This window comes from Neovison vison, chromosome 2 (assembly GCF_020171115.1).
Source record: "Neovison vison isolate M4711 chromosome 2, ASM_NN_V1, whole genome shotgun sequence".
Taxonomy (NCBI): Eukaryota; Metazoa; Chordata; class Mammalia; order Carnivora; family Mustelidae; genus Neogale; species Neogale vison.
The window spans coordinates 6,626,650-6,650,651 of NC_058092.1; the positions used below are offsets into that span (position 1 = coordinate 6,626,650).

The window sequence follows — 24,002 nt, forward strand, 5'->3', positions numbered from 1 at the left end:
CGTTCATCGGGGCTCTGCCCTCTTGACCTCAGCATCTCCCAAAGGCCTGATCTCCTCATAGGTTCACAGTGGGGGTTAGGACTTCAACATATGCATTTCTGGGGGACACACCCTGCGAGTATGGAGCGCATCTTAGCCATTTTTATTTCCTGTGGCTTGTCTCCCTCTCTATTTTCATCTCATTTTAGTTTTCCTTTCTTTCCCCTACATTCATTTGTTTGTTTCTTAAATTCCACCTGTGAGTGAAATCGTCTGATCATTGTTTTTCTCTGATGGACTTACTTCACTTAGCGCTAATACCCTCTAGTTCCATCCACGTCATTGCAAATGGCAAGAGTTCACTCTTGTTGATGGCTGCATAGTATTCCATTGTATGTATAGCCCACATCTTCTTTATCCATTCATCTGTCGATGGCCATCTGGGCTCTTTCCCTGGTCTGGCGACTGTGGACATGGCTGCTATGAACCCTGGGGTGCAGGTGCCCCTTTGAATCACTATTTCCATAACCTTTGGATAAATGCCTAGCGGTACAAGTGTTGCATCGTAGGGTCAGCGGCACAGTGTAGTGCTTCATGACCGATGTGCCAGAGCTGTCCACTTGATGGCTCTTCCATCCGGGACAACACACTTAGCCTGGAGTAGCAGACAATGGCAGGGTCTGTAATGACATTACGCAGCCATCCTGAGGACGGGCGCTTTGATCCTTGTGAGCCGGAACCACAGGAGTGCAACCACTCAGATGATTTCCATTTGGATTTCGTCTCCCCAAAGCTCTGCCGATTCAGACGGCCCAGGCCGCGTGGGTGCGCGCTCCTGTCTCCCCACCAGCAGCGGCACGATTTCTGCACTGACTGTGTAGAAACCCGGGGGTACAAACCGGTAGCTCATTGTTACTTCAGTTCCGTGGGTCTCTGGCCACCAGGGAGGTCGGGCATCTTCTCATACAAGTTTCTTTGCCCTTTGCTTATTTACCTTCCCCACCCCCCGCCGCCACCGAATTGCCTATGCAGGTCCTCTGGCCGTTTGACCTTTGTGCAGGAAAAGGACCAGAAGCAAATGTGACAGACTGTCGACAGCTGTTCATTTTAGGTGTTGAAAGTACGTGTCCCTTGGGGCGCCTGGGTGGCACAGTTGTTAAGCGTCTGCCTTCAGCTCAGGTCACGATCCCAGGTTCCTGGGATCGAGCCCCGCATCGGGCTCCCTGTTCGGTGGGGAGCCTGCTTCTCCCTCTCCCACTCCCCCTGCTTGTGTTCCCTCTCTCGCTGTCTCTGTCTCTCTCAATCTGTCAAATAAATAAATAAATCTTTAAAAATAAATTAATTTAAAAAAAGAAAATACACATCCCTTTTATACATTTTTGAGCTACAAATTTTCGGAAAGAAGAAAGCCATCCAAATGAGAGTGTTTTAGGGAGACGGATTGTGTGGGCTGGGTCGGAGAGACGCTGTGGGCAGGCAGGCCGGTCTGGGGACTCTTGTGGTCGCCTTGCCGGTGATGGTGACTTAACCATGAGAGTGGGGACAGACTGGAGCAATGGTGGGGGAGAAGGTGTTTATACCATTTGGTGCCAGTGTGGGAAGCCAAGAAGAGTAGTGCAGGGAAGTGAGGGGTGTGAATCTGGTGAACAATGGGGAGAATGAGGACAGAAATCGGGTAAGACGTGGAGGCTGGGGGTGGGATGGGGGCAGCTGTGTGGGGGGGGCAGGGTTGCCATTAGAGCGATGCTCTTTGCTGGACGGGTCAAGGTCAAGGGGAGATGCTCCCCAGAGCCGAGAGAGCAGAGAACCCCAGGGAGGGAGGGGCCGTCAAGAATACGTGTTGAAGGGGCAGGAGGCAGAGCCTGTGGGGGACCTGGGGTGGGAGCCTCGCCAAGCAGGAAACCAGTGTTTCAAGGTCAAGGCCATGGTCAGTATTTTCACACACAGTTGAGAGACAGAGAAGATGCTGTTTGGGGCCATTCAGTCTATTGATGAGGAGGTCACGACTTGAGAGGCGGCTGGGGCCTGAAGTCAGCTCGTTCGATTCTGCAGTCTGAGGGCGTGGAGGGTGACAGAGGCCACAGGAAGTGTGGGTGGTGGCAGGAGAGGGCAGCGAGTCCAGGGGCACCCTGGGCCGGTGGCTTCTGTGCCCTTGAGCTGGGAGTGAGGACCGAGCTGCCCTCATGGGGCGTGCGGGGTGCCAGCCACCGCATGTGTCTTAGAGGTCTCTAGTCCAGGGCAGACTCCGCCAGAAGCCGCCTTCCTGTGAGAACCCCGAGAACCGTAGTCTCCTCACTGTGGTGTCTGTTCCCAGAGCAGCCCCGAGGGACCAGGGGAGACATGAGTCATTTCCTGGACAGCAACCTGTCCCAGCTTCTTAGCTGTTCTGGGCTCGGCCTTCCATAAATTATCTTCCTTTTCAAGCCCACTTGTATCTCCTGCCCGTGCTGCCTCCCTGTCAGGTTTGTGAGGCACCCACGGTGTGAAAAGCAGGTGGGCCTCCCCGGTTCCCTGCTTCCCGCACAGACTGCGCCTGGAAGCTACCTGCCGAAAGCCAAGGCCTCCTTTTCCTTATTCTGAGGGAAAGGGAGGTTGGCAAAGAGAGCTAAGGAGCCCGTTAGCCAAATAAATGGTGACATACTATCTCTGCTTGGGCCGACTTCCCCCTCCAGCTTGGCTCCTGGGAAAAATGTATGGACGGCCATGGCCATGGTTGGCTGAAGGGGGCTGGCCAAACCTTATTCAGCATTTCCTCTGGTAGCTTGGGGTGGAGGGACCCCCGCTTTCCTCACTTAATTTTTCTGTGCCTCAGGTTTTTCTTCCTTATTTTCATATAAAACAAAGCATTTTTAAAAATATTTATTTTAGGGGCGCCTGGGTGGCTCAGTGGGTTAAGCCTCTGCCTTCAGCTCAGGTCATGATCTCAGGGTCCTGGGATCGAGCCCCGCATCAGGCTCTCTGCTCTGCAGGGAGCCTTCCTTCCCTCTCTCTGCCTGTGTCTCTGACTACTTGTGATCTCTGTCAAATAAATAAATAAAGTCTTTTAAAAAAATTTATTTTATTATTTGAGAGAGAGCACACACACAGAGGGGAGCAGCGGAGGGAGAGGGAGAGCGAGAACCCCAAGCAGACGCCCCACCCAGCAAGGAGCCTGAAGCGGGGCTCGATCCCAGGACCCCGAGATCATGACGCGAGCCAAAAATCCAGAGCCAGACACTTAACCAACTGAGCCACCCAGGTGCTTCTAAAACATACCCAACATGCAATTTATTGTTTTTACTACTTTTAGGTGCTCAGTTCAGTGGCACCGAGCCTATTCACACTGACCACCATCCACCTGCAGAACGGTCTCAAATTCCCCAACTGAAACTCTGTCCCCATGAAACACTAACGCCCCTTCCCATCCCGCGGCCCCTGCGTCCACCATCGTGCCCACCATTGCATGTGCCGCCCATGAATCCGATGACTGTAGAAGCCTCCTAGTTATGGAGCTGTCGCTAGTTGTCTTTTTGCTTCCCTCATCGGGCTTCCTGTCCTCGTGCTGTCAGATGCCCTTCCTTTTTAAGGCTAAATTCTGTTCCCTTGTGGGGGATTGTCCACACTTGGCTTATCCGTTCATTTGTCCGTGGACGCTCGGCGGGCTTCGGCCGGGTAGCTGTCGTGAAGGATGCTTCCATGAACGTGGGGGTAACAAAATTCTGTTCGAGAACCTGCTTCCGGTTCTCCTGAGTATATGCCCAGCCGTGGATCAGATGTTACCGAGAATTTTCTGTTTTCCTTTTTTTGGGGGCGCACCATGCCGTCTCCCACAGCAGCTGCGCTTTTTTACAAAACGAAGCATTTTGGCCGGGTGGGCTTTAAGATCTCTTGGCGCTTTCAGAGAAGGTGGCAGTTCTCTGGTGTCGTGGTCAGTGGCTAGGAGATGACCTTTGGAGTTCGGATTTGACCGCCGATCGTGCGATCGGTAATTATCACGCCACATAATACGTTAGTATGTGTCAGGTGCAAAGTGCCCCAGAGTGTCCCCCTCACGGTGAGGTCCTTGGGAGCATCGGTACTGTTTGCCTTGAGGACCCGCTCTGGGCTGGGAAAAGGGTTGTCCTCTTCCTGTGCATTCCTGTCTTCCCTTCTCTCCGCCCTCCTGCAGATGACGTGTTCGTTACTCTCGCTTTCCTGGGTGAAAAAATCAGCAATGCTTTCTCACGCTGCTGGCTGGAAGTGGTATTTCTTGGGTCGATAACGCGCTTTTGTCTACCTAAAAGAAAAATTCGAATCCCTCCTTCCTGGTTCTTAATCTGCCTCCTCCCAAGGACAGGAAAGCAAGCAAGAAACATTGATGGAAGTGTTCGGGGCAGTGGCACCCAGGAAGGTCCCCTCCTCTACCACGGCCCCCCAACCTTCCTGCTCCAGACCCGGTCTCTCACGCGTGCTCTCTCATTGATGCCCCAAATGCTCCTGCCGCTCTCATCACTTGACCTTCCTCGGGGTCCCAAATAGGCCATCGCCATTGGCCGGGTTCTCTGCCCAGAGTGTCTCTCCGGCCTGCCTTCCTCGGCTCAGCTCTGCTATTCCAACCTCAGCCCTCTGTCGGGGCCGCTCAAAGGGCACAGCCCGGCGAATCCCACCGTCCTCCACCCACACCCGTCTCTGCAGCCCTCCGCAGGCCATGCACCTGCTTCTGCTGTGACTCTCCCTTGAGGCCGCAGACAGCCGTGGCTTGTTGGCCTCGATCTCCCCACCCCAGCAGACTGTCGCCTTTGCTGGGCGATCATTCGTGGTTAGAAAAGAGCAAGACAGTGTCAAGCTTTTTTTACGTTTTCCTGAAGGTTTACGTTTTCCCTTCACTGTGTGAGGAGAAAGACTACTAAGGGAAAGGCGGTTTATGGGTTTTTAAACAGAAGACACCGCTCAGTGACATCTTCCCTAGCTGGGCTTCTGCTGGGGAAAGCTGCATTGGTGCCTTGCCCGGTGGGGGGAGTCCTCAAGGGAGGAAGGGGAAGGGGGGCTCCCGGGGTATTTGGGGTCTTAGTCCAGTGATTCTTGGCCCCTTCCCCTCCCCCTGTCAGAACAAAGTCCACACCTGAGGATCTGGAAGAAACCACATTAGCTCAAGGGAGTAGGGGAGGAGCTTTCTGGTAGTTTCTGTCTGGTTGTCCTAGAAATAAATGCTCCATTTCAATTCCCAGCATGTCAGAGTGGGGACCTGAGACTCCATCCTCCATCCCGAGAGAACCGCTCTAGGACAGGGGCAGGGAGGCGGTGGAAAGTGGCCCCTGGTCCCTCTAGGACAAGCAGGGACTTGGCCAGGTGGGGCAGGGACACTGGGAGATTGGCTCCTGGTACCTGGGGGAACCAGGCCCTCACTTCGAAAGGTACTGGTTTCTTTTCAAAGGAGAGGGGGCACCCCGCAAGGTGCAGGCCCTCCCCGTGGAGCTGCCGCAGCTGCTGCTACGCCCTCTCTGCCCAAAGCATGGCCCAGGGGACCTGGGGACCCCTGACCAGGGGACCCCTCGCTGGCCCTGGAGCCCCTGGCCTGCCTGGTCCATGAGGTCCTTGGCTTGTCTTAACTTTAAGACCCCCCTGGTTTGGGGACAAAAAACCCTCTCTGTGGGGGTGACAGAGCAGGGTGAGGCTGGGGGTGGGTGGAGGTGCACCCGCTGTCTGCTGCCCTTCCCCCCTCCCTCCTCCCTCCTGAGCGCTCACCCTCCTGCCTGGCTTGGGACAGGGTCCTCTGGCCACTCCCACACACATCCTCAGCCCTGCCCTCCTGGTGGGGACACTCTGGCCACTTGGGGCCCCACATGGACATAGGCTAAGGGTTCGGGGCCTCAGGCCTCCTGCCTCCTGTCCCTTGTGCTTCCTTTCCGGTGTCATCCTGCCTTTCTGTCCCTCTGTCTATCTGCCTCTGTCTCTGTCTCTCTGTATCTGTTTTTCTCTCACTGTTTCTATGTGTCTCTCTCTATCTCTGTCTCTGACTCTGCATCTCTGCCAGTCTGTGTGTTTCGTGTCTTCTGTCTTTGTGCCCCGGGAGGCCCCTGAAACCAGGGTGGGCTCTTCTAGCCTGAGACCAGCATGAATAAACTAAGACGGCGGAACACCTGCCCGCGTGCCCTGTGGGGTGGGGGATCCCAGAGTATGATGGTGGAACACCTGCCCGAGTGCCCTGTGGGGTGGGGGATCCCAGAGTAAGACAGATATTCTAGGGGTCTCTTCTTTGGCTGGGGATCTGGACCTGCTGCCACTTTCCTTGTCCAGAGCTAACAGTCTGCCCCTTGTGAGGAAATGGGGGATGCTCCCTCCTTCTCAGTGCGGCAGAGGGGAGAAAAAGCCTGGCTTGAATCAGTGCCGGAAAATATTAAAGGCTCTTATATACATCCACGGTGGCGGATGGTGGGGGGCAGAAAACCCTCTCCTTACCTGTGCCCCTTCCCCCGCCACCTGAGGGACACCTAGAGATGGGCTGGAGGAGTGTCCCTCTGGTCTTCCCCTACCCTGTCCCCACCGTAGTGCCCCTATGGTTTCTGCTCACGGGCACCTGGAACGTCGCCGAGGCCCTGGCCCGGAGGTGCCTCCGTCTGGGGGACAGTCCCCGGGGACTGGGCTTCCGGGTCTGCTCTGACAGGAGGCAGGTGGTAATCATTGCCCAGACTGAGCCTGAAGCACCCCCCTCCCCCCAGAGCATAGCCTTGCGTGGGGATAGCCGTGGCCTGGGTGTGATCCTGGCCCGTCGCCCGCCAGCCCCACCAGGAGCCCCCAGTAGCTGTTGAGTTTCTGTTCATTTCTTGACAACTTGTTTGGGGACAAGAGAGCTGGTCATTGCCAGAGGGGGCTGGGAAGGGGGCAAAGGGAGCAGAGCTGTTAATGAGGCTGCCCCTGCGGGCTGGGCTGAGGTCTACAGGGGCATCACCTCCACCACTGCCAAGCGGGGCCCACCTGTCATTTTGAAACCTTGACTTACTGGCTGCTGAAATGGGTACAGCATCCGTGTAAGGTTCTGCCTTGGCCCCACTGCCTCTGTGACTTCCAGCCTTGCCTTTCTGGGCTTCCCTGAAGGGGGCGGAGGGAGGGTCCCTGGGTCCAGGAGCAGCGGTAACAGCGGCAGCAGGAAGGGAACGGGTTACAAAGTGGCCTCCCCTTGGGCCCACAGCCTCCCTTCTGGAGGGCTTTTAAAAACTGGCCTATTACCTTGTAATTGTTCCCAGCAGCGAGGAGTGAGTCTGTGGAGGAGCCTTTCCAGTGTTTGTTTGGCCTTCTGTGTTCTCCAGGCCGGTGGTAACCAAGGGCCGCTTCCCCTTGGTGACCGTGGAGCTCACTCAGGCCAGGGCTGATCCAGCCCCGGCAAAGGAGGCCTGGGGGACCCGCGGGCCTGGCTGCTGGCAGGGAGGGCACCCTGGTCCCGGAGCTCCGGGGGCTGCCTCCCCTCCTCAGTTCTACCCCCAACCTGAGGGCCCACGGGCTTCTCTCCTGACGTGTTCCCCAGACACCGGCCCGAAACCTTCCAGAATTCTGGATCTGCCGGTAGGTGTCCGGGAGACTGTGAGGCCCCTTGCTGGCGGGCCGTGTGGGGTGGGTCTCGGGCAGGGCTGTGGGGCTCAGCCAGGATGCTCCCCGGGGCCACAGGGGACCCGCATTCTGGGTTCTGGCAGGACCCAGGGTCCCGAGGTGACTCGGCAGGGAGGGTTTTGCGGGAGAAGGAGAAGGGCGTGAGGCTGACCGGGGGAGGCTCTAGGACGGAGAGTGCCAGGACAGACAGAGGGACAGGATTCCAGCGGGTGGGGTTGTCTGAAGTGAAAGGGTCGGGACCACAGCAGGTGTGGCCGTAAGACCGAGGGAGGCTCCCAGAGAGCGCCGAGGCTGGCGCGGCTCGCTGCTGAGGGCAGGAGATGTGGAGAGCTGCGGAGGCCTTGGAGGGCGGGCGGACGGGAGCCCCTGAAGAACTGTGAGACCAGGAGGGGCTGCAGCAGGGGCTCCAAAACCTTGGTCTTCTCAGACTGCGCGTGGTGGGGGCTTCTAGAAGGTGTGGGCCAGAGACTTGACAGCCTGTTTATGGGCCCCTGCTCCCTGACAGGCTGTGCCCATTACTTCTGTGAACCTTGTCAGCTTCTAGATTTGGTCTGTGAGGAGCCAGTGATGTTTCGAGACTGCTTCCTGGAGAGGGCCGGGCACCCCTCCGTTCCCTTTCTGGTGCATGTTCCGTCCAGGCCGCTGCCTTGGGGAGGGCCTGCTCCACGGCCCGCCTGGGACCTGGGCCCAGAGCACCTGGGCAGGGCCGGGGACTCTGCACTTCCAGCCGGCTCCAGGCGTTGCCAGATGCGGGGCGCAGTAGGTGGCGGGGTGGGGTGACTGTTCCCTGGCCCCGGAAGGGTGTTCTCGGGGAGGGAGTTGGACGGCTCCCCGTGCAGGACCGCAGTCGTGTCTGGTTTTCTGTTTGGGGGCCCGGAGAGAGGCGGCTGTCAATCAGAGAGGTGGGCTCTGTGGGTGGGGACCGGCTCGGGCTGCGCCGTCCGCCTTGCACACGGATTCCTTCCCCCGGCCCAGCTGCCGATACCATTAAACCTCAGTGATTCACTGCAGCACGTTTCAAGGGAGGGCGTTGTGTTACGAAAACGCGGGTCCCGGCCGCTTGTTTTGTTGGCAGGTCTTGCTGCCTCAGCAGAAAAGAGGCGCTCTTGATATGGGAACGGAAACTTGGGACGGTCTTAGAAACATCCAGTGTGTTCGGCGGGAGAGAAGAGCTTGTGGTCTTCCTCCAGCTGTGGAAACTCACCGCCCAGCCAGGAAGGCCGTCCCTGGGGCCGGCCACAGCGGGAGGGGGGCAGCAGAGGGGTTCCCGCACCTGGGGCTGTGGTCTGAGCTGCCCCGAGTCCGTGACCTTGAGGGGTGTGGGGCACGTCCTCTGCCCCTCATTTCCCTCCTGCCGGTTGTATTTTATGGCAAGTCTTGCTTGCAGAGGAAGTACTCTTCTGATATTGGTCTGGCTAATGTTGCCGAGGCCAGCACGGAAGGCGCCTGCAGCCCCCACGGGGGCCTAGGACCAGGGGGACCGAGCCCAGCCCAAATGGCCGATCTGGGACTTGCTTACTTGCATTTCTAAAGTCGTACCAATACACTTGCTGGAGAAGCAAACACATTCACTCTGGCTGCTTCTTCCTCTGTCCTGACTGCCCTCCAGGACTAACCCATTAAATGGTTATCAGGCCAATTTCCCTTTTTCCTCACTTCCTTTTTCTTCCTTTGGCATTCTCAGATGTGTTAAGTGGGATAGACTCAGCCCAGATCGAAGTTGCTTTCCCAAGTGGGATAGACATCAGCCCAGGTCCAAATGGCTTTCCCAAGAAACTTCTCCAGATGTGTGTGTCTCAGCCACCTGGCCTCAACAGAGCCCAGGACACCACAGGCCCACCCCCACAGGTGCCACCGTGTCCTGGGGCAGGCACCACGGGGGGCGATGGGGGAGGCACCAGGGAGGATCCGGTAGAGGCAGACTTCTCCTGGCCTTACAGCGTTGGCACCTGAGCGCTTCCTGCGGAGGCCTGAGGTGGCGAGAGGCAGCCACGGAGCTGAGTCACCGACACCCCCTGCCAATCTCTGAGGCTGTGCTATGGCCGCATTCCACCACTGGAGAGCTACCAGAGACACTCTTTCCAGAAACCTTCCCGGCGTCCCTCCCCTCTTCCTTCCTTCTCCTCAAACCCCTAAATTACAAACGCATGGCCAGTGTTGGGTCTTTACTGAGTCCAGGCTTTCTACCCGCTCCTCATTTAACCCTCAAGTCAAACCCATGACATCGAGCAGTCGTCTCCCCAATCCAGTGGTGGAGGAACCTGAGGGTCAGAGAGGGCGGAGGACTTGCCCAGAGTCTCCCAGCTCCTGGAGCTGAAGCCCGAAGGGCCCAACTTCAGACGGCCTGGGTCTTCTCCATCTCTGTAGGCACTTGGTAAACAAGCTGCCCTTGACTGATCCTGTTTCGGTTCCAAGAAGTCTTGGATGGAGGGAGTGGGGCTGCTCAGATGACAATCCCAAGGGGGCCAGCAGGGCCCTTGGGGTCACTGTGGTCCACCCACATTCTGTAGATTCAGGAACCGGGTTATTTCCCCCAGTGTCTCCAATTTTGATACAGGTTAGAGATAGCCACCAAACTTACAAGAGACTGAGGTATAAGCCTGAGGTAATTTGCTCACATACAGTAAAGAGAAGGACAGTCAAGTGTGCTGAAGATGTGTGTTCGCCTCTAGACGTGGCTCATGGGAACCACAGAACCACAGCTCAAGGCTGAATGGCCTTCCTGTTTTGTAACCGGGTATCTCCGCTGTCGTCAGACAGAGAGGTCACAAGAGTCCTTGGGTCCATGAGTTAGGCCACTATCTTCCTGGGTGCTAGGTCTGTGTTCTCACTCACCACCAGCTTTTTTAAACAATCCCTCTCTTCAACAAGCCCTTCCGTTGGACAAGGCCTAATGTCACCTGTTGGGTGGTAGTTCATTCCGGTTACATTCTGGAGCCTGGTGCTTCCACCGCCCTTAGGTTCAGGCTGCATTCTTGCACTGATGCCTCAGACGGTCCCCCACAGTCACTCGGGCTGCCGGCAGCCCCGTCTCCACACAGCAGCCTGAAAGGATTCCGGGAGAGCAGAAGTCAGGCTGGGTCCTCTGCCGGCTCAAAGGCCTCTGCTGGTTTCTCATCACACTGGAGACAGAGTCCAGAGTCCTGACTCTGGAGAGTCAGCAGGGCTCCGCACAGCCCTTACCCGGCCTCCTTCCACAGCCTTCCCTCCCTGCCCTCCAGCCCTACGGCCCCGCTGTTATTCTCCCAGCATGCCAAGTGTGCTGACACCTCAGGGCCTTAGTACCTCCCGTTCCCTCTGCCCAGAAGGCACACGCTTTCGTCCTGTCCTTCCGCCAGGTCTCCGTCCACATCTCACGGTATCAGGGAAACCTTCCCTCACCCCCTGCTCCCATCTCTTGCTCCGTCCTTACTACTGTGCCTTATTTTTCTTTGACACATATTGCTTGACCCTGCATTAGATATTTTGTCATTCAACACTTACTTATTGAGCACCTACTATGCCCCAGGCACTGTGCAAGGCCTGGGGGCTGCCACAGTGAACACAACAGACACCAACCTCTGCCCTTGAAGTTTGCGTTAATTGTTCAAAGGATCACTAGCTAGCCGTCTCCCCTCCTAGACCAAGCTCCGTGAAGGCCATGATTTCTACCTGTGTGTAGACAGTAGGTGCCTAATAAATATTTTTGGAATGAATGCAGACCCTAAGGCGCCTTATTTGGACTTAGGTGTTTTCCAAGTGTTCTTCAGCTGAACAGGTGTGTTCCACCTCTGAGGTTGGATCAGTTCTGCTGGCGACTGTCTGCTGAATTTTGCCCGTTCTTACCACTTTCCACCTGCAGTAGATGCTCTCTGCCCACAGAGAGGTGGAACACTGTTGCACTCACCTGGAAACTGACCACGTGTGGCCCACACTTGCAAATCATCCACTTAGTTGGGGGTCCTTAGGGACTAGGGAACAAGGAAAGGGTCTTGGGAAGCCTGTGCTTCCCCACCCCCCACGCCAGGGTTCAGCAGGTGCTTCTGGGATGGGGTGAGTATGCAACCCGGATACTCTGTGAGCACCTGCTGTATGCACATAGGCCTTGAGCATGGTCCCGTTTTCCCAACTTCCCATGTTTTTCATGAGTGAGTCCAGCCAGAAAGGGTCGTGGGAGAGCATGGTGCCCAGCCCACGAGGCTTAGGTCTCTCCAGGCCTGTGAGCAAGAATCCTCTTGAGAGCCCAGAAAATCAACCCACGGGAGCAGGTTTTCATGTAGCGACGGGTCCCGTCCAACTGCGCACCAGCCCGGGCCTTGCCGCTGGCTGGTGGGCACCAACATCGTCGACAGAGCGAGCAGGGTCTGCACCGTGGGGATGGTTTCCTGGTATCGCAGCGCGCGGCCTCAGCCAGCTCGGAGTGGCCTCGGGGTGTGGACTGGCTCTGTGCCCGAGCAGGGGCCTGGGAGCTCTGGCATGGCCCTCAGGCCCGCCTCAGTCCCCAAGCGGGGAGGGTGCAAATGGTGATCGCTGGGCCGTGGGGGGTCCTTCCATGACCTCGTCCTCGGACCGGGAGTACCTGTGTCTGTCGTCCGCCCCACCCCGCCCCCCAGCACATTGCGGGTGCGGCGCAGAGATGCAGGCACGCTCTCCAGATTCCTCCGGAGAAACTCGATCTGCAGGTGCCGGGTCCAGGCTGCGGGCGTGCCAAACCTCAGCTCTGCGCTCTTTCTTGTGGAGGAAAGGAAGGGGGGTGGGGTGGGGAGCCCTGAGCGCCAACTGCCCAGCTCTAGAAGACTCCTAACGCCCTGCCTGGGAATGCCGTTGTCCGTGGCCCTGCGTGGAACCCTGGCTTATGGGCCTCCTTCCCCCAGCCAGACCTCTTCAAGCTCCGGGCCTCCCTTGGCACTGCAATCCCTTCCTCACCCACCTCCCGCCCTGCGGGTTTTGGACAGGTGGACATTTGTCATCCGTGTATGGTTTTTTTGTTTGTCAAGGTGAGGTGCACACGGTATAACCACGGTTTAAAACAGTACCGTGCAGAGGCTTTTAGTATGTTCGTGATGCTGTGCGGCCACCACTTCTGGCTAGTTCCAGAACATTCTTACCCCTGCAAAGAGACCCTGACTCGTTAGCAGTCATTCCCACTTCCTCCCCACCTTCCCCGGCCGTTGGCAACCGCCAGGACACCTCCTGCCTATGGAGTCACGCGTTCTGGCTTTATCATGTCAGTGGTTCATACCACACGTGACCTTGAATTATATCTGGTTTCAGCATCAGTGTTTCATTTGAGGTTTGTCTAGGTTGTAGCATGTGTCAGTCCTCGATTCTTCTTTATGGCTGAATAACGTTCCGTTGTGTGTGTGTCCCACAGCTGGCTTACCTGTTCATCCGCCGGTGGGCCTGGGGGGGGGGGTCTGTCCACATATGTTTTTGCCAAAGTAATAAAACAACAGTAAGGAAATTTGAAAGAAAGCGCATCACCTGAAACACAGACACATTTTCAATTTTCTGGGTTCCTTTTCCTCCCTTTTCCCGCGCATGCCTGTATAGTATGTTCTAGATTCAGTGTTAGGGCAGATAGGGTTGGTGTTCTTCATTTCAGTTGCCATCGCAGACCTTTTTCCTTGCCTCTGCTGCCATGGTCCTCCTGGCCAGCATCTTTGATGGCTGCATAGTTCTCCCCAGGAGCCCCAGCGGGGGAGGCCGTTTCCTGCCTCCTTGCCTTACCCACACCCTCCCGTGACAGGCTGGTGCCGTGGGGATCTGACAGCTGGGCCCTTGGGCCAGCCTGGAAGTTCAGGAGTGATTGATTTGCTGCCTTTGGACTTGCCGAGACTCCTCTTAGCCAGGGGTGGCCCGGGGTTTCAGGACTTTTCAAGTGGACAGGAGAGGAGGAGGAGGTCCAGCAACATAGAACAGGAAGTCTGTGAGCCATTGTGGCTTTAGAAATAGGGCTAAGTTCTTTTGTCGGCTGGCCTGTGAGGCGTGGGGATTTACCTCTCCCTCGGCATCCGGTTCAGTTCCGTGAAATTGCACACGGGGAATGGTGATTAGGTTGCACTAGGAGACACAAGCCCTGATTCCTTTTAGAATCCTTTCCAAGTTCCTTGGCTGCACTCCAGTCGAGGTCCAGGTGACAAGTCTTCAGCCCGGCGGGGCCGTGCAGAAATCTGAGCCCCTTTCAGCCCCCATAGCCAGTTCAAAGACCAGGAAGCCCGGTGGGAGGTCGCTTTGACATTTGATCTTCTTCTTCTAAAAATCGACAGTGGGGTAGGGGCCCTGAGGTCCAAGACTTTGAGAGTGATATGGGAAGAGGGGGCCACCAACTTGTGAGAGGAAGCTGTCGAAGGCCAGCCTGCTGTGGGAAATCCCTTATCCCACACGGGACCGCCACTACAAGCAACTCTGACGTTCATCTCTACAGACAAGTGACAGAGATGGTCGTACACAGGGACTAATATATTATGACCTGGGATAAACAAACTGGGGACTGGTATGTGGGTGTGATCCTTGGCTCCAAGTGGACTGTCCCCCGTGGACGCTTTAATGTCTTCTGTGTACGTTTCTGGATTGCGATTTCTTACGAGCCTGTGTAACATTTGAAATATTTCAAATCGAGATGGAACAAGCTGTGCTTAAAAAATGGTTGCTGGAAATCTGAGCCCAGAAGTTCATTCGTATGGATTTGAGATTCCAAAATGTTGAGCTGTGATGCCCTTGAACACACACACAGCATCCTAACCTGGCGGAGGGCTCCGTGGAACGCAGACTGCTGGGCCCCAGACCCAGAATTTCTGATTCAGGGGTCAGGTGCAGGGCCCAAGCAGTCGCTTCTCCAGCAGGTGATGCTGACCTCCTAGTCCGGAGGACCCCCCCCCCCACTTTGAGAACCACTCCTGTGACCATAATCATTGGAGACCACCCCTGCCGCCTCTTCCTTCTGGAGAAAGTTCTTGGGACTTCTGCCCTGCTCTTGACCCAAGAAGCTCACATTATTTCATTTGCAGCATTGGAAGTGGTTCATCCCCACACGGAGCTTCCTGCCTCCCCACATGCTTCCTGCAGCACCGGGGAGGATGCCTGCCATCTGGCCCCCTCTGGAGGACTGGGCTCCTCAGGCTGCCCCACAAGGCCATAACCGGTGCCTACCATGGTATCCCCTGGCTCACTGCTTTTTTGCACTAGACACTCAAGATTCCCATCCGTGTCCTCTGGTGTTACAAAGGGGTTGGAGAAGGCCAGGTGCAGAGTGTCTTAAGCACCTACTGTGTGTCTTAAGCACCTACTATGTATGCCCAGTGCCGTATCGATTGCTTTAGCATCTCAATTCCACATCGGAGTCCTGAGCGTTGCTTTCTCCTCCTTCTCCACCCCCGGGTGCTTTGAGAGCATCGCCTCTATCTGCTGGGTGGGAGAGGCAGACCAGACCAACCCTCTCACCCCTCTGGTGGCCAGCCCATTGAGTCTTGGGGTGACCTTTCCTGGCTCCCACATCCCCCCGGAGGAGGAAAGAGTATAACCCGCTCCCACTCAGGCCTCTGGGCCCTAAAGCCTGGGTTCAGTCAGATTTCTGCTCCTGGGGATGACTGAGGCAGGTGGCAGGGGGAGTTGCTCCCGGCCAGTGGGCTCCAGAGCGAGCGGGCCAGCGAGTGTCTTGCAGGGGCACCAGGGCTCCTGGGAGGACACTTATTTCCCTGTGGAGGCCCCTCTGGGCACCTGCCTCAGGGAGGGGAGCCTTCACTGCTGAGGCCCCCCAGTTCCTCCGGGGGCCCCAGCCAGGTTGGGGCAAGAAGGGCCCAATGTCCCCAAGCCTTTCCCCTGGGCTCCCGTGAATGGTCCCCGTGGACCTGGCCGAGGGCGACTCTCTGCTCTGCCTTTCTGGTCCCTGTCTCTGGGGTACCAGGCGGGCCCAGTCTGATGGGTGCCCAGCCCCCGATGTAGGCTCCTTGGCCGCTCTCTATCTTGGTAGACTTTTGGTTAGATCTCCGTGTGTCACTGTGTGTCACTGCATGTCACTAAGGCCCTCTGAGAACAGGGCTTCTCATCCGAACGAGGCACAGGTAGTTGCCGTCACCGCCTTGCCTGGGGCTGGGGCGTGACTCTTTATTTTAATTTTTAGTCTCTGTATGAATGTAATGCTGATTTCCCAGGGGCAAGGTTCAACTGATTCGAGCACTTTCTGAAAGTGCCATGAGTAATTTGGGTCCTTCCGTAGGTGTTTACAACAGGTGCCTTCTTGGTCTTTTGAGGTCAGAGCCTAGGGCTCTGGACCGTGCGGGATTTTCTCTCCAAAATCACTCGTCAGAACTTCCCAGAAGGGACCAACGCTTTCTGTTGGTTCTAGGAGCAGAGCCTTACTTCGAACACAGCCCTCCTGGGTGTCCCCAGACGTCTCTCCTCAAGCGGGCAGGTGGGACACGGTGGGGGATACGCGTCCTGGCAGCAGTGGCACCCCCTGTCAGGGTCTCCGTGGCCAGGCTGGCCGGGAGCACTCCCCGAGGGCGCCCCCTGCCAAAGCGTGTTCCCGAGGAGCCGGGACCCCTAATGAGCAGGCAGAGCCGGTCAGCCATGTGGCCAGGCTGCAGAGGTTGTGCTGACGTAGTACCAGACCGCTCCGGGGGTGCTTCTCTTGCAAAATTCTGGGCTGCAACCACGACGTGTGAGGTGGGGGAGATGGGAGGAGGGAGTTTATTTGATCTTCAGGTGAAAGGAGGCTTTTATCAATAGGTCACCTTGTTCCGCATCCTGAATTTCATTCTTTCCCCATCTTGGGTCAAAACAATGGTTTTACTGTTCTGGGGTCAGTCGGACACACGGAGGGGGACTTGGGCTAAAAGGAGGTGAGTGTGTGTCTGCCACTCTCTGGTGGCCCCCTCGGCGCGTGCCCGTCCCCTCCCCACCACCACGTCCGTCTGCCACCCGTCACCTTGGATGTGTCTCTGTCAGACAGGACTATGCTTTTTAGTAGAGGTGGGCTCCAGGACTGATGGATCCCAAAGGGCTTTTGGGAAGATGGCTTTAACTGAAGGACTAGTAGGTCCTGCCCATGCCAAGGGTGGTAACGCCAAGGTCCTCCTTCCTCGTCCGGCCTCCCCTGAGCACAGAACCACTGTGGTTTCAGGGTTCGGGACAGAGCAGTTCTGTTCTTATTTGGGGCCAGCGGAGACCGTAGCTACCCTATTTTTTTAACCGGGCAAAATAAAATTGTGACTTACAGACCGTGCAATTGGACGTCTTGGGAGAAATCATTGTAGAAATAACTTCCCTCTTTGGGATGGCCCCAGGGCTGTACGCAGGGCTTCCCGTCCTTTATTTTAAATGCCCTCCTGCCAACTCTGGGTCCTTCCAGTGTATGTCCCCGGGGAGATCAAACATCTGACCTGTGCTTGCGTTAGAAGAGGGGACACGAGTGGGGAGCCTTTAGGGATTGCTTTGGGAACAGCTTGTTGGTGGAAGGGTGAAGTCGGTATTTTTTCAGTCTTTATTCTTTTCGGTGTGTGCTTAAAAATCATTTCATGACCAAAGTAAGACATGCATTTAAAAAATTTTTCAATTCAAAAAACGTTCAAAGTCGGGACACCTGGGTGGCTCAGTCGGCTAACATCTGACTCTTGATCTCAGGTCAGGTCACAGTCTCCAGCTCGTGAGTTCAAGCCCCACTTTGGGCTCCATGCTGGGCATGGAGCCTTTAAAAAAAAAAAAAAAAAATTCAGGGGCACCTAGGTAGCTCAGATGGTTAAGTGTCCGCCTTCTGCTCAGGTCATGATCTCCAGGTCCTGGGATGGAGCCCCATGTCGGGCTCCTTGCTCAGCGGGGAGGCTGCTTCTCCCTCTCCCTCTGCATCTCCCCCGGCTTGTGTTCTCTCTGTCTCTGTCTCTGTCTCTTTAAAAAAAAAAGTTCACAGTGAACGCATCTTTCCTCCCACCCCACCCTCCAAGGTTAACCATTGGGAAAGGTTAGCTGTTTATTCCTTTAACCTTTCTCTATGCCTACAAACAGGTAAATGCGCACAGATAGAATCTTCTTAAATTCTATTCTTACAGAAATGGGAGCACATATTGTTCTCCAATTTACTTTTTAAAATGTAACAGCATCACGTTGCATTTGATAAGTCAGGAGCAGTCTGAGGGACTCCCTCTTTCCCTCCAAGGCTGAGGGGGTTACAGGGCAGTGAACACATCCCTGTGCCGGGCTCTTGGGTTTCCTAGACAGGATCCTGCAGGGATGGGGGTTGCTGGGTGTTTTACACTTGGGGGTGTATCTTGGACACACCCGCACACCTGTGCATGAGTGACTTTCTCTCACATTCTCTCGAGATCTCCCCAAGCTTTTTAGCCCTGAGCATCCCAGATGGCTCTCTGTCCTCTGTCACAGATGGTCCTCTGACAGCGTCCCTTGACTGTGTGACTCACAGAGGGAGACGAGAACACTGCACATCCCAAGACCTGCTGTCTGTAGCAGCGGTGGGAGCAGGAGGCTTTGGAAAGCTCATCGGCTTCAAGCCCACCTGGAATGCCATCGTGCACAGGTGGCTCTGATGGGTCTTGGAGCCACGGGTCATCCCACCCCATGGTGGCTGCAGAGTGGACTAGGTGGGATGCTTTTGCCCACTAGAGGGTCTCAGGGGCATCCCCTTTTGCCGTGACCCATGAACTGACTTTTGACCCCTCGAAGATGAGGCATATTGGCATTAGTGAGGGAGAGATAAGGGGTGTTCAGTCGAGGGAAAGGGGCCCCACCGGCTCAAATCGTAGGGCTTAGTGGCATCTGGGCTGATAGCAGACCCCTGTGAGTCCTCACCCCTAGTCCCAGAGCTTTTCATCTTATCCACACGCGAAGTAAATGCCAAATCTTAAAGCTTCTAGAGTATGTTTGCTCACGTCTCTCTATGTCCCTCTTCCGGGTCAAACAAGTCCGTTTACAGGGCAAGGCTGTGACGTGCAGGTGTCCCTGCCCTGTGGCTGTGAGTCCTCCTTCCCTGGCCCGTGTGCTCCCCCACCGCCCCCACCCAGCCCTCCAGTGCTGGAGACACTCACACCGCGTGCTTGGCTTTGACCTTGGGGGTGGGTGCTCCCCTCGCTGTCCTTGTGGCACACGGGGGTGCTGTGCCGGCTTGGGGTGGGGGAGGAGGGACCCGGCTGAGCCGGGAGCAGAGGGGAGTGGAAGACTCGGGGGCACACTCAGTGTCAGTGACCCCCCACCCCAGCTGCTCCCCCCCTGGCGGCAGACAACCGTGTGGCCCAGCTGACCAAGGAGAAGCCAAGGCCGTGTCCACGCGGCATTTCCAGAACCGCCTCGGGCGACTTGGACTGCACAGAGCCCTGCGCCAGCCCTGGCCCTAGAACTTGACCCTAAACAAGGCACAGTTCTGTGTTAGGACTCACGCCCTCTCAGTTGTGTCGGGAGCGTCCTTTCTCTCGGGCCCTTTCCAACGCACCCTCTTCCGGCTCTTTTTCTCCTCGGACTCTTTTTGGTCTTTAATCTGATTTTACCTGTAGAAAAATGTTGCTGGGAGCTTCCAACCCAGAACGGCGTGTAAGAAGAGTCATGGGACACCTGGGGGGCTCAGTCGGTTAAGCTGCGCCCTTCAGCTTGGGTCATGATCCCAGGGTCTTGGGATCGAGTCCTTGGGATCGGCTCCTTGCTCAGCGGGGAGCCTGCTTCTCCCTCTGCCTCTGCCTGCCTCTCTGCCTGCTTGTGCTTGCTCTCTCTGACAAATAAATAAATAAAATCTTACCAAAAAAAAAAAAAAAAAAAAGAGTCCTACAGTTCAAGCTCCTTTGAACATTGCTTTGGTTCCATTTCAGTGCCTGTGCACACAGGGGTGCATGTGTGTGTGTTTGTGTGCACGCGTGTGTCTGTATGTACACAGGGCATTGTTACTCCTGGTTGCAGTACCCATCCTGCTGCCTTTGTGCCTGTCCGGGAGGGCAGCGACTCTCCCGCCACCCAGTGGGCAGATCCCTGCCTCCCCCCGCGCCCAGGCCTCGGGTCACGCTGGAGTCCTCCTCACCCCTGCTCCAGGTGTGGCTTTGGTCTTCGGGAAGCCCCAGGGACTGAGGACAGGCGGAACAGTGTGTTCTTTGGGCAATCAGAGGTTGGCGGGGCAGGAGGGGTACAAGAAACTGTCTTGAGGGCTGGCTTGGGATGGCCGTGGTAGGGACAGGCAGAGCTGGTCTTGGGGGCCCTGCGGCGGATGTGTGTCTGAGCTTTCGGAACGAGAGCTCCGGCAGGGGGGAATGAGGGAGCTGCTGCCGGCACTGCCTGGACTTGCATGGGGCGCCCGTCCTGCTCATTAGCCCTGACTCTGCAGCTGCGTGTGGCTGCGTGTGACTCGTAGGAGGTGGGGATGGCGGCAGGGCCATCTCTGTCCTCCGCCTCTCCTGTTCTAGGCCTGTGGGTCACTCCACGGCCACACAGCCACACCCCTGCAGCTTTGTTTCTCCTGAAGGGACAAGGTCTGGGTCCTCCTGATTCATGGGGACGCACTAAGGACTTGCAGAGTCATCCTGGCCCTGACACTCCCAGGACAACCCTAGGCCCTGAAAGGCCTGGACGTCTGCATTTGCCTCTCAGAAAGCAAGAGCTAGGGCCCGTGCTGCTGCTTCTGGTGCCTCCCTGAAGTTCGGTATCCACTGGGGACTCTCTCCTCGGCCCAGTGTTGACAGGAGCTGCACAGGCCAAACCAGTATTTCTGTGACTCCACACCTGGGGGGGTGGCGCAACATGTCTGGGCATTTTGGAGATGGCGTCAGCCGATTTGCCTGGGGTTAGAACGGGGGTCAGCAAACTATGGACCCTGGGCCAAATCTGGCCCACTGTCTGTTTTTTGTAAAGAAAGTTTTATTGGGACATAGCCATGCCCATTCATTTCTATATTGTCAGAAAAGCCTAGAATATTTACTGTCTGGCCCCTGATAGAACACGTTTGCCAGCCCCTGGCTTGGAAGGGACCTTAAATTTGATCTGCTCAGATACTTGGGTCTTGGCTCAAAAACAGCATCCATCACAGGGCCAAGTGCAGTGACCAAGAAGATGGATAACAGTGATCTTTGTTCAGTGTACAGAACACAGCCTAGAAAATAAAAATAAAAACAAAACAAAAGGGAAAATGCCAGCTGTACTAGGTCCTTCTGGAATATTGTCTTAGTGGAGCCTTAGGAAGCATGGGACACCCGTCTTAATGGAGTAGCAGACGGAGCTTCGGGAAAGCTAAGGCAGAGTCCTAGGCAGTGGCCTGAGGCGCTGTTTGGGTGAGCAGGTTCCCCCCAGGACTGGAAGCCCCAGCAGCCGTGCCGGTGGTGGAGGACAAAGTAGGGAGGTGCAAATGGGGGGGAAGAACCCTACTGGTCATCCCCAAGACGGGGCTAGCGGAGCTCCAGGAGACCCACAGAAGGGCAGATCTCTGCGGCCACATTTAAAAATAGAAGGAAGAAAAAAAAAAAAAATAGAAGGAAGGAGGGGCGCCTGGGTGGCTCGGTGGATTAAGCTGCTGCCTTTGGCTCAGGTCATGATCCCAGTGTCCTGGGATCGAGCCCCACATTGGGCTCTCTGCTCGGCGGGGAGCCTGCTTCCCCTTCTCTCTCTGCCTGACTCTTTGCCTGCTTGTGATCTCTCTTTCTCTGTCAAATAAATAAATAAAATCTTTAAAAAAAAAAAAATAGAAGGAAGGAGAGGGCAGCTGGATGGCTTCGCAGCCTTGCGCGGCAAGGAGGTGGCTTGGTATGGACCACAGGAGGTCTACGAGAAGGAAGTGTCGGCTCTGACCGTAGCCTGGACGCAGGGTGGGAAGAGACAGGTGACAGGTGTGTCGAGAGTGGCTCCAGGGTTGCTACAGTGCTTGGCCCGTGGGGGCGATTCTGAAGGCAGGATGGCCCAGAAGCAGCCGAGTGGGCTGGCCCCGGCCCCTGGCCAGGCCCTGGGGTGCCCTCGCACGGGAGCTTCCAGCGGGCCTGCACATGCTCTTTCCTGTCTCCCCTCCTCCCAGGGACTCCTGCAAGACTCTGTCCTCACTGGGGATGACGTTGCGGGGCCCCTGGTCTAGCCCAAGGGAGGCCCCTAGTCTAGACCAGGGAGCAGCCTATTCTTACAAATAAAGTTTTATTGGAACTCAGCCCTGCCCACTGATTTATGCACTGTCCGTGGCTGCTTGCGGAGTTGAGTGCTTGGCAGAGGCTGCCTGGCCGCAGACGCGGAACACTTACTGTCTGGCACCGTCACCGCGTCACTGCAGTAGTTCGCGTACTCCTGCTGTGTGTATGGATGTACACGTGCAGGTCCCGGCTCAGGGCCCTGAGACCTCCCTCCCTCTCTCCCCTGCTCACCCCCATCACCCTTCCCCCACTCCACCCTCGACCTGCCCCGGCTCTCCCCACCTTCCCAGTTCTTCTCCATCCCACCCCTTTCTCTCCAAGTAGATAAATTAACGTGTTGGAAGGACTTTTCCGCGCCACCTCCCTCTCCCACACCTCTGCCTGCCCAGTGTCTCCCCCGACCCCCAGCCTCCTCCTCACTCCTCACCTGGGCCCATGGTGGGGTTGGGATCTCCAGCACCGAGATGCTGGGACAGAGCCCACCAAAGGGGCAGTGACCGCTTTGCTCCAGAAACAGGGCTTCCCACAGAGCCCAGTACAGGGAGGTCGCTGGGCACCTGCCAGAGTGAGATGTCCAGGCAAGGAGGGTATGGATGCTTCCGACTATGGGAACTGACCCTGCCCAGCTCAGGAGGCTACTGGAATGGAGTCTAGGGAGGCATAGAAGAGAGGAGTCAGGGGAGGCTGCAGCCACGCGACCCCCAGACTTATAGTTATGAGGACCATGTTTGCACACCAAAACCCCGGCTCTCTCCACCCCCACGCAGCCTGGCAAGCAGGTGCCGATGCCACGGGGGCCCCCTCTGCAGGGCCACAGGCAAGTCCTGAAGAGTTTGATGGCTCTCAGGAGTCAACGGGCCTGAAGGCTTGAAATTGGGAATGTCCTGGGGCTTCAGGACGTGAGGTCACGATATCCACAGAACTTTCCAGAACAGGGGAGGCGGGGGGGGGTGGTCCTCTAGCCACAGCGGCACACTTCTGCTCTGTAGCAACTTTGCATACATTGGACACAAGAGGTCCTAGCCTGGCTCTGAAGAAATGACCATGCCTCAGGCAGGCGTCCATTCCGTAGCAGAGAGGGGCCGAGGAGAAGCTTGATGTGCTCAGTGAGGGCGGGGGAGGGACACACACAGGAACATTCACCCTCCTGAGAGCCAACCTCCTAGAGGCCTGGCCACCCTGAAGATGCGGTCCCGGAGGACAGAGGCGGCTTGGGTCCGCTAGAAGACTGGCGATGAGAGGCAGCAAGCCCCCTCCTCCCGGCTCCTGCTGGCCCCCATCCCAGATTCCCCTGCCCAGCCTGCCCCCCTCTCCCAGCAGGTGCCCTGCCCCTGCCACCCACAGAGGGGCCTCCCGCAGCGCCCCCCCAGCGGGCTACTTTGGACTCTCTTCATCACAGGCTCCCAGGCCCCTCGCCCCTCATGCACATTCAGTTCCAGTTTTTCAGCCTGGAGCCTACCTTCTCCCTTGTCTGCTTGGTCCCAGGAGCCCGTCCCCCAGACCAGGCAGCCCCACAGGCCAGGGAGGTTTGTGATGGCCGAAAGAAGCTCTTCCCCAGTGAGGCTCAGGAAACCCAAATAGCGTGTTCTCTTCCCTTATCCAAGACTGGACACTGAGGACAGGAATGGCAGCGGTGGTCGGTTGGCCCCACATTTCAGGCCCCCCTCCTTGGCACTGCCGATGGAGACACCAGGACAGACACAGTGAGGTCTCTCCGACTTCCGACCCAGATGGGCTGTTGGGACCCAAGGGGCCAAATGTTGGCTGCTGGTTGAAGGGTGTGGCTGGGGAAAGTGGCAGCCCTTGAAGTGTTGGTCCAGCACTACGTGAGGGCAGGGGATGAGAGCCTCTGTCCTCACCTGACCAGGGGCCAGCCCGGGGGCCATGAGAAGAGGGTCACTGGTGGCCTGGGCCAGGAGGGACATAGGACTTGCTGGAGAGGTCACGGCAGCCTTGGGGACCAGCAAGCCAGGGGACCCCTAGGGCCTCCCAGCCGAACACCCATGCAGAGCCCAGGTGAGCTTTCTGGCTACACTGGGGTTCCCTTCCCTAGCATGAACCCCTAGAAGCAGCTGTGCTAGAAAAGAAGAGGAGCTGGGAAATGGGGTCCTGCCCCTTCAGCTGCCTCTCACGGCCTCACTTCCCCCTAGACTGTAGACAAGGGAAATAATTTTTCCCTTCCTTTGACCAAGGAGGATACCCAATGCCTCAGGCCTGATTCAGGACCCGTGCCAACTTGGCCTTCTGCCCTGAGAGACCGTGGTGGGGTATTTGGTGAGGGTCGTGCAGCTGACACCATCGAGCATGTTGCCCACTCACAGGCCCCCCTCTCCACGCCAACTCCTTCCTCGCGGTGGTCTCAGGGACAGAGCCACGGCCGCAGCC

The 24,002-nt window shown here is 56.8% G+C and overlaps 1 protein-coding gene across 1 annotated transcript in view; it reads left to right on the plus strand.

The window, feature by feature from the left end:
* SPSB1 (splA/ryanodine receptor domain and SOCS box containing 1) overlaps window positions 1-24,002 on the plus strand; it is a 63,601-nt gene that overhangs the window by 29,598 nt on the left and 10,001 nt on the right. The gene's annotated exons all lie outside the window — the stretch shown is intronic.